At 41.2% G+C, this 10348-nt stretch overlaps 1 non-coding gene across 1 annotated transcript; it reads right to left on the reverse strand.

Annotated features, from left to right (window-relative positions):
- Positions 1-10180: 10180 nt before the first annotated feature.
- Trnam-cau (transfer RNA methionine (anticodon CAU)) lies at positions 10181-10254 on the reverse strand. Its single transcript has one exon. It is a non-coding gene; the product is annotated as a tRNA-Met (tRNA).
- Between the last annotated feature and the right edge of the window lie 94 nt (positions 10255-10348).

Below are 10348 nucleotides of genomic sequence, written 5' to 3' on the forward strand. Positions count from 1 at the left end.
GCAGTATCTATCTTACCCCTAGTGAGATAGGCCTCTACATCCTTAGATTTGTCCTCTAGCCATCCCTGCTTAGCCATTTTGCACTTCCTGTCGATCTCATTTTTGAGACGTTTGTATTCCTTTTTGCCTGCTTTATTTACTGCATTTTTATATTTTCTCCTTTCATCAATTAAATTCATTATTTCTCCTGTTACCCAAGGATTTCTACTAGCCCTCGTCTTTTTACCTACTTGATCCTATGCTGCCTTCGCTACTTCATCCCTCAAAGCTACCCATTCTTCTTCTACTGTAGTTCTTTCCCCCATTCCTGTCAATCGTTCCCTTATGCTCTCCCTGAAACTCTGTACATCATCTGGTTCTTTCAGTTTATCCAGGTCCCATCTCCTTAAATTCCCACCTTTTTGCAGTTTCTTCAGTTTTAATCTACAGGTCATAACCAATAGATTGTGGTAAGAGTCCACATCTGCCCCTGGAAATGTCTTACAATTTAAAACCTGGTTCCTAAATCTCTGTCTTACCATTATATAATCTATCTGATACCTTTTAGTATCTCCAGGGTTCTTCCATGTATACAACCTTCTTTCATGATTCTTAAACCAAGTGTTAGCTATGATTATGTTGTGCTCTGTACAAAATTCTACCAGGCGGCTTCCTCTTTCATTTCTTAGCCCCAATCCATATTCACCTACTATGTTTCCTTCTCTCCCTTTTCCTACACTCTAATTGCAGTCACCTATGACTATTAAATTTTCGTCTCCCTTCACAATCTGAATAATTTCTTTTATTTCATCATACATTTCTTCAATTTCTTCGTCATCTGCAGAGCTAGTTGGCATATAAATTTGTAATACTGTAGTAGGTGTGGGCTTCGTATCTATCTTGGCCACAATAATGCGTTCACTATGCTGTTTGTAGTAGCTTACCCGCATTCCTATTTTCCTATTCATTATTAAACCTACTCCTGCATTACCTCTATTTGATTTTGTGTTTATAACCCTGTAGTCACCTGACCAGAAGTCTTGTTCCCCCTGCCACCGAACTTCACTAATTCCCACTATATCTAACTTCAACCTATCCATTTCCCTTTTTAAATTTTCTAACCTACCTGCCCGATTAAGGGATCTGACATTCCACGCTCCGATCCCTAGAACGCCAGTTTTCTTTCTCCTGATAACGACATCCTCTTGAGTAGTCCCCGCCCGGAGATCTGAATGGGGGACTATTTTACCTCCGGAATATTTTACCCAAGAGGACGCCACCATCATTTAATCATACAGTAAAGCTGCATGCCCTCGGGAAAAATTACGGCTGTAGTTTCCCCTTGCTTTCAGCCGTTCGCAGTACCAGCACAGCAAGGCCGTTTTGGTTATTGTTACAAGGCCACATCAATCAATCATCCAGACTGTTGCCCTTGCAACTACTGAAAAGGCTGCTGCCCCTATTCAGGAACCACACGTTTGTCTGGCCTCTCAACAGATACCCCTCCGTTGTGCTTGCACCTACGGTACAGCTATCTGTATCGTTGAGGTACGCAAGCCTCCCCACCAACGGCAAGGTCCATGGTTCATGGGGGGGGGGGATCAGCTCTACTATTTTCAAATCCAGCTTTGTTCATGAAGTCTATGAAACGCTTGTTCCAACAATGTGGTGCCTACTTGAGACCATACGGACTTTTCTTCAGTAAACATACACATCCAGTATCATCTTCAATACCTTCAGGTTGTTCCATGTATATATCTTCTACAGGTACACCATTGAGAAAAGCTGTTTTCATGTCAAACTGGTCGATTTTCATTTTCTGTGCAGCAGCTACTGCCAACAGGGTTCTAATCGTATCATAGCATGCAACAGGTCTGAACGTTTCTTCATAGTCAGTTCCCTGCCTTTGTACATGTTCTTTGGCCACAAGTCAACCCTTGAACGTACATTCCCATTTTCTGCAGTTTTCTTATGCAAGACCCAACGATTCTGCAAAACCTGTGCACCACTTGGGTGCACAAATAATACCCATGTATTATTCTCTTTCAGGGATTCAGTTCTTCATGAATACCCTCCAGCCACTGAATTTTGTTGGTAGACTGCAAAGCTTCAGTATAAGAGCTTGTATCACTGTCCCTGATTATAGGGGTTCCCGCCATGTACACATAATCTCCACTGGTCATCAATTCCCGTTTTTTCTTCTCACATTTGCTTCTTTATTTCTCACTTAAACCTTTGGCTTAGTTCATAACCACAATCTATTGGTTACGAACTGTAGATTAAAACTGAAGAAACTGCAAAAACGTGGAAATTTAAAGAGATGGGACCTGGATAAACTGACTAAACCAGAGGTTGTACAGAGTTTCAGGGAGAGCATAAGGCAACAATTGACAGGAATGGGGGAAAGAAATGCAGTAGAAGAGGAATGGGTAGCTCTGAGGGATGAAGTAGTGAAGGCAGCAGAGGATCAAGTAGGTAAAAAGACGAGGGCTAGTAGAAATCCTTGGGTAACATAAGTAATATTGAATTTAATTGATGAAAGGAGAAAATATAAAAACGCAGTAAATGAAGCAGGCAAAAAGGAATACAAACATCTCAAAAATGAGATCGACAGGAAGTGCAAAATGGCTAAGCAGGGATGGCTAGAGGACAAATGTAAGGATGTAGAGGCTTATCTCACTGGGGGTAAGATAGATACTGCCTACAGGAAAATTAAAGAGACCTTTGGAGAAAAGAGAACCACTTGCATGAATATTAGGAGCTCGGATGGAAACCCAGTTCTAAGCAAAGAAGGGAAAGCAGAAAGGTATATAGAGGGTCTATACAAGGGCGATGTACTTGAGGACAATATTATGGAAATGAAAGAGGATATAGATGAAAATGAAATGGGAGATATGATCCTGCGTGAAGAGTTTGACAGAGCACTGAAAGACCTGAGTCGAAACAAGGCCCCGGGAATAGATAACATTCCATTAGAACTACTGACGGCCTTGGGAGAGCCAGTCCTGACAAAACTCTACCATCTGGTGAGCAAGATGTATGAGACAGGCGAAATACCCTCAGACTTCAAGAAGAATATAATAATTCCAATCCCAAAGGAAGCAACTGTTGACAGATGTGAAAATTACCGAACTATCAGTTTAATAAAAAAATGGTTCAAATGGCTCTGAGCACTATGGGACTTAACATCTATGGTCATCAGTCCCCTAGAACTTAGAACTACTTAAACCTAACTAACCTAAGGACATCACACAACACCCAGCCATCACGAGGCAGAGAAAATCCCTGACCCCGCCGGGAATCGAACCCGGGAACCCGGGCGTGGGAAGCGAGAACGCTACCGCACGACCACGAGATGCGAGCTATCAGTTTAATAAATCACGGCTGCAAAATACTAACGCGAATTCTTTACAAACGAATGGAAAAACTGGTGGAAGCCGACCTAGGGGAAGATCAGTTCGGATTCGGTAGAAATATTGGAACACGTGAGGCAATACTGACCCTACGACTTATCTTAGAAGCTAGATGAAGGAAAGGCAAACCTACGTTTCCAGCATTTGTAGACTTAGGGAAAGCTTTTGACAATGTTGACTGGAATACTCTCTTTCGAATTTTGAAGATGGCAGGGATAAAATACAGGGAGCGAAAGACTATTTACTATTTGTACAGAAAGCAGATGGCAGTTATAAGAGCCGAGGGACATGAAAGGGAAGCAGTGGTTAGGAAGGGAGTGAGACAGGGCTGCAGCCTTTCCCCGATGTTATTCAATCTGTATATTGAGCAAGCAGTGAAGGAAACAAAAGAAAAATTCGGAGTAGGTTTTAAAAGCCATGGAGAAGAAATAAAAACTTTGAGGTTCGCCGATGACATTGTAAATCTGTGACAGACAGCAAAGGACCTGGAAGAGCAGTTGAACGGAATGGACAGTGTCTTGAAGGGAGGATATAAGATGAACATCAACAAAAGCAAAATGAGGATAATGGAATGTAGTCGAATTAAGTCAGGTGATGCTGAGGGTAATAGATTAGGAAATGAGACACTTAAAGTAGTTAAGGAGTTTTGCTATTTGGGGAGCAAAATAACTGATGATGGTCGAAGTAGAGAGTATATAAAATGTAACCTGGCAATGGGAAGGAAAGCATTTCTGAAGAAGAGAAATTTGTTAACATCGAGTATAGATTTAAGTGTCAGGAATTCGTTTCTGAAAGTATTTGTATGGAGTGTAGCCATGTATGGAAGTGAAATGTGGACGATAAATAGTTTAGACAAGAAGAGAATAGAAGCTTTCGAAATGTGGTGCTACAGAAGAATGCTGAAGATTAGATTGGTAGATCACATAACTAATGAGGAGGTGCTGAAGAGGATTAGGGAGAAGAGAAGTTTGTGGCACAACTTAACTAGAAGAAGGGATCGGTTGGTAGGGCATGTTTTGAGGTATCAAGGGATCACCAATTTAGTATTGGAGGGCAGCGTGGAGGGTAAAAATCGTAGAGGGAGACCAAGAGATGAATATACTAAGCAGATTCAGAAGGATGTAGGTTGCAGTAGGTACTGGGAGATGAAGAAGCTTGCACAGGATAGAGTAGCATGGAGAGCTGCATCAAACCAGTCTCAGGACTGAAGACCACCACAACAACAAACCTTTACATCCTCTCGAACTTGATGTTGTGTCTAAATCTTCTTCCTCCCCACTTAATCCTTCTGTCCTTTTGTTATGACTGACATTTTCTGATTCCTCTTCCTAATTTGAAGTCTCATGAGGTTCACTTTGTCTAATGGTTTCATTCTGAGCAACTTCAAATTAAGTAACACTGCTCTGCAGATTGCATACAACTTCATCCTTAAATTTCACATCATGATTCAGCACAACTTTCCCCTGAGATGGAATCCAGACCCTGAAGCCATCTCTGTCTTTCACATATCTAACCAGATGTCCATGCACAGCCTTGTCATCGAACTTTGTGCGAAAATTCTTGTTTATATGCACATAACACTCCGTTCCAATGATTCAGGTTGCCTACTGGTCATCCATACCACAGTTCATATGGAGGTTTGTTTTCAGTAGAGGACTTCTCAGTGCGAGTCAAAAGGTATGTAGCAGTATCGCATGCTTCTGCCATAGTTCTATTGGCAGTTTACTTGGGTTCAAGGTAGAACATGCATATTCCTCAATAGTTCGGTTTGCTCTTTCGGCAATACCATTTTGCTGTGGTGTGTAAGGTAGGGTGATGCAGTGCTCGATGCCTCTGTTTGCCAACAATTCCGAGACCTTGTTGTTGTCAAATTCTTTTCCTCCATGACACCTGAATTGTTTAACAATATGACCATTCGTCTTCACTTCATTCAAGAACTGTTCCAAGACAGTGCTGACTTCACTCTTCTGCTTCTGGAAGAAGTTTTTTCGAAATTTGCTAAAGTAATCTTTAAAACATACGGGGTAACAAGCTTTTCCAAGAGATTCTATAGTCGTTGGTCCATTTACATCAGCATAGATTTGTTCACCAGTAACCATTGGTCGATTTGTTCGAGTCCTGAATGACAATCTATGCATTTACCTACTGCACATACATCACAAAATTCTTCTTTTCACCCTTCCACATTGATATTCATCTGCTTCAAAACACTTTTCACATGTTGTTTGTGTTGGTAGCTAAATCTCTCATGATAAATTTGCAGCGTATCTGACGATGTCACCAAGTTCACTTGAACTGGTTGGCATTGTTTAAATACACAAATGTCAAGAACATAGAGACCTTGATTGTAATGACCAGTCATCATTGTTTCACCACTCACTTTGTCTTCAATGTGGACACATTTCTCATCAAGTCTTGCACAGAAACCTTTTCTTGCACCTGCTTTTACAGAGAACAAATGAGCACTTGCTTCAGGAACATAAAGCACTTCTCTCAGTTCAGCTTTCTTTGTGGAATTATTCAACTGAATCTGAATTTTCACTGTTCCGTGTCCATGAGCTAACATGCTTACACCTCTTTTCCCAATTGAAATCTTTTGAGGAACAGCATATTTTGTATAAGACACAAAATATTGTTTATTTGCAGTGATGTGATTTGCGGCACCACTATCTCAATACCAACTGTCTACTTTAAAACAGTTATTGACTGAGGCACCAAAATCAGGTGGCAAAAATGCAACATTCTTTTCAGACTGATTGACGTGAATGTTTTTATCTGACTTTTTCACTGAACACTCTGCTGCCCAATGCCCTACCTGCCCATATTTATATGGATATTTTCGTTTTGCACGTTCCTCATTCTTTTTCGATTTTTCACTATCGTCACATTTATTTCGCTGGATTTTCTTCTTAGGAATACTGCATACAACAAACACAGCTGATTCAACAGTGCTTTGATCATGCAATTCAAAGGTGCAACATTTTTCAAACAGAAGATTCACACTTTGATTTTCGGACGGAATTGTGTCCCACAAGTCTTTAAAGTTGTCATATTATTTGCCTAGCGTGTATAAAATTCTGTCATCTAAGATTCTTTCAGACAAAACATTTTCTTCGTGTTTCTGCAGTTCGTCGTTCAAGTACACAAAAAGTTTCTGCAATTTAGCGACATGAGTGCTAATATCGTCTTTGTCATCACGGTGAACACGAAAAAAATGACCCTATCAACATGTTCAGTCGTTGCGCACTGCTACGCTCAGACCGCGCACGTAATTTGTCCCAAATTTCACTTGCCTGAGTGCATTTTAAAACGAGTTCGGATACTGACTTTCCTAGCGCACTTGCTAATAAACTGGCGGCTTTTGCATGGTCTTTCGTCCACTGGTGATGTGTCGCCCTTTTTTCCGCAGTCGCATCTTCTCCCACTTCAGGATCCTTTTACATACTTGTGACGATGTCTTCAAATGCATATGCTCGCAACAGCATCAATATATGCCACTTCCATTTCGCCCAGTCTTCAGGTGCTTCGAGCTTGTCCACATGTGTTTTATAGTCACCAACGCTAGGTGCCATTTCCATTGCAAAACTAACGGGCAAATTCACATTATTTGTTATAAATTCACGGGTGAGCGAAAACAAACTCTTCACAGATTTTCGTGCCCAGTCTGGGCCCATAACCTGTTAAGATTATTTATTCCGACAAGCTAACAGTTCCGTTACATGCTCGAACACCAATATATGAAAGACTGAGAGGAAAAAACACACTTTTACACAGCACAGATTCAACTTGTCATACACGCCAAAGATCTAAAGCATCACAGGTATGACAAACTTCGTAATTTTTTTTATTTCCAATTTTAACATGAATAAATAAATAAATAAACTTAATATATGTAAACAAAAAAGTGAGTCATATCAAGTTATTGATCTGTGAGGCCAAACATTGTATAAATTGTGGATTGCATGCAGAAAATAGCTCCCAAGTGTGATGTGGCAGGTGTTAAAAGAAGTTAGTTATTCAAAATGCCTATGTCAACGAATACAATGAGTTTCTAAAACCTTGGAAGAGTGACGTGATGATATTTACATGTCAGCTGTTGTTCAGGTTGCCACTGCAGACAGAATCATCGTTTCTGAGGGTTTTTTCATTTATAAATGTGAAACTTCCTGGCAGATTAAAACTGTGTGCCTGACCGAGACTCGAACTCGGGACCTTTGCCTTTCGCGGGCAAGTGCTCTACCATCTGAGCTACCGAAGCACGACTCACGCCCGGCCTCACAGCTTTACTTCTGCCAGTATCTCGTCTCCTACCTTCCAAACTTTACAGAAGCTCTCCTGCGAACCTTGCAGAACTAGCACTCCTGAAAGAAAGGATATTGCGGAGACATGGCTTAGCCACAGCCTGGAGGATGTTTCCAGAATGAGATTTTCACTCTGCAGCGGAGTGTGCGCTGATATGAAACTTCCTGGCACATTAAAACTGTGTGCCCGACCGAGACTCGAACTCGGGACCTTTGCCTTTCGCGGGCAAGTGCTCTACCATCTGAGCCACCGAAGCACGACTCACACCCAGCCTCACAGCTTTACTTCTGCCAGTATCTCGTCGTGAGTTGTGCTTCGGTAGCTCAGATGGTAGAGCACTTGGCCGCGAAAGGCAAAGGTCCCGAGTTCGAGTCTCGGTCGGGCACATAGTTTTAATCTGCCAGGAAGTTTCATATCAGCGCACACTCCGTTGCAGAGTGAAAATCTCATTCTGGATTTATAAATGTGTTTGTGGCTCCAGGTTTATCCCTGTGAAAAATCTCTTTTTGGATCCAACTTTTGGGTTTCTTCTTCCTTATATTGAACTCTTATCACAGTGCTAATACCATAACTCTCACTATAACACTCATACCCACCCATATGAATTCAGTTGACTCCATATTGAAAGCTGTGCAACTACACAGAATTTGTGGCATCCTGTGTGCACAGTAGCTCGTAATGCCATTACAGAAAACCACAAGCTGTGGCACCACATTAGCTGAGTGTGTGTACCCAGCTAAAATTCCAGTAAAAGGAGATATTTAATTTTTTTAAAAAATCCATATGTTTTCCACGTCGCTGTATCTACATCTATACTCTGCAAACCACTGTGAGGAGCATGGGAGAGGGTATGTCCCATCGTACCAGTTATTAGGATTCCTTCCTGTTCCATTTATGCATGGAGCGTGGAAGAATGAGTCCTTGAAAGCATCTGTGCATACAGGAATTATTCTAACCATGTCTTCACAGTCCCTATGTGAGCAACATGTAGGGTCCATCAGTATCCCTGTGGCACTCTCCTACAGGTTAAACAAACCTGCGACCATTTGTACTGCCCTTCTCTGTATACGATCAATATCCCCTGTTAGTCCTATCTGGTATGAGTTCCATACATTTGAGCAATATTCTAGAACCGATCACAGGCGTGATTTGTAAGTAGTCTCCTTTGTAGACTGGTTGCATTTCCCTAGTATTCTACCAAAAACCGAAGTCTACCACTTGATTTACCCACAACTGAACCTATGTGATCATTCCATTTCATATCTCTACGAAGTGTTACACCCATGTATTTGTATGATTTGGCCAATTCCAACAGTGACTCTCTGATATTATAGTCCATAGGATACTATGTTTTGAAGAAGTGCAAAATTTTGCGTTTCTGAACATTTAAAGCAAGTTGCCAGTCTCTTCACCCTTTGAAATCTTATCAACATATGACAATATTTATGCAGCTTCTTTCAGATGGTACTTCATTATAGAAAAATGCATTGTCTGCAAAAATCCCGATTTTACTGTTAATAATGTCTGCAAGGTGATTAGTATACAACGTGAACACCAAGGGTCCTAACACCCTTCCCTGAGACTTATGCAAAGTTACTTCTACATTTGACGATGACTCTCCACCCAAGAAAACATGCTCCACCCTTCCTGGCAAAAGGTCCTCAATCCAGTCATAAATTTCACTTGCTACCCCGTATGATCGCACTGGTGACAATAAGTGTAGGTGTGTTACTGAGTAAAATGCGTTTTGGAATTCAAGAAATGCAGCATCGGCATCCCCTGACCACTTTGATCCAAAGCTTTCAGTATGTCATGTGATAAAAGTGCGAGTTGGGTTTCACGTGATCGATGTTTTCGAAATCCATGCTGGTTATCATTTAGGTCAAATTGGTTGAGACGACAATACATTCTACAGCTGGGTTCACACTCGCAATTAGTGTGGTATCACAGCTCGTGGCTTTCTGTAGTGGCATCGTGAGCTACCATTTACACAAGATAGCACAAATTCTAATTAGTTGCACAGCTTTCAATATGACGTAAACTGAAATCATGTGGGCGGGTATGTATGTTATAGTGCAGGTTATGGCATTACAGTTGTGACAAGGATTAAATACAAGGAAGACGAAACCCAAATATTTGATCCGAAAATAGATTTCGCATATGGACAAGTCAAGAGCCACAAACACATTTATAAAAGAAATAACACTCAGAGACGAAAATGCCGCCTGCAATGGCAAACTAACCAACAGATTGCGCGTAAATATCACCTGCAGACATGCCACTCTTCCAAGATTTTAGAATCTTATTGTACTCGTTGATATAGGCATTTCGAATAACTAATTCTAAAGTTTAGCAGCTACCACACCACACTCGACAGCTGTTTTGTGCATATAATCCATAGTTTATATGATGTTTTTACAATGAAATGAACACCCTTAGCTGCTTACAGGCGTTGACATACGTCAATGGGGACAGATGAAACTGTGTGCCCCGACCGGGACTCGAACCCGGGATCTCCTGCTTATGTGGCAGACGCTCTATCCATCTGAGCCACCGAGGACACAGACGAAGTTTATATGACTTGCTTTCTAGGTTCCATGTATCAAATTTATTTATTTATTCACCCAAAAACCTTGTAAGTTGTGGCATGCGTC

Source organism: Schistocerca nitens, chromosome 5 (assembly GCF_023898315.1).
Source record: "Schistocerca nitens isolate TAMUIC-IGC-003100 chromosome 5, iqSchNite1.1, whole genome shotgun sequence".
Classification (NCBI taxonomy): Eukaryota; Metazoa; Arthropoda; class Insecta; order Orthoptera; family Acrididae; genus Schistocerca; species Schistocerca nitens.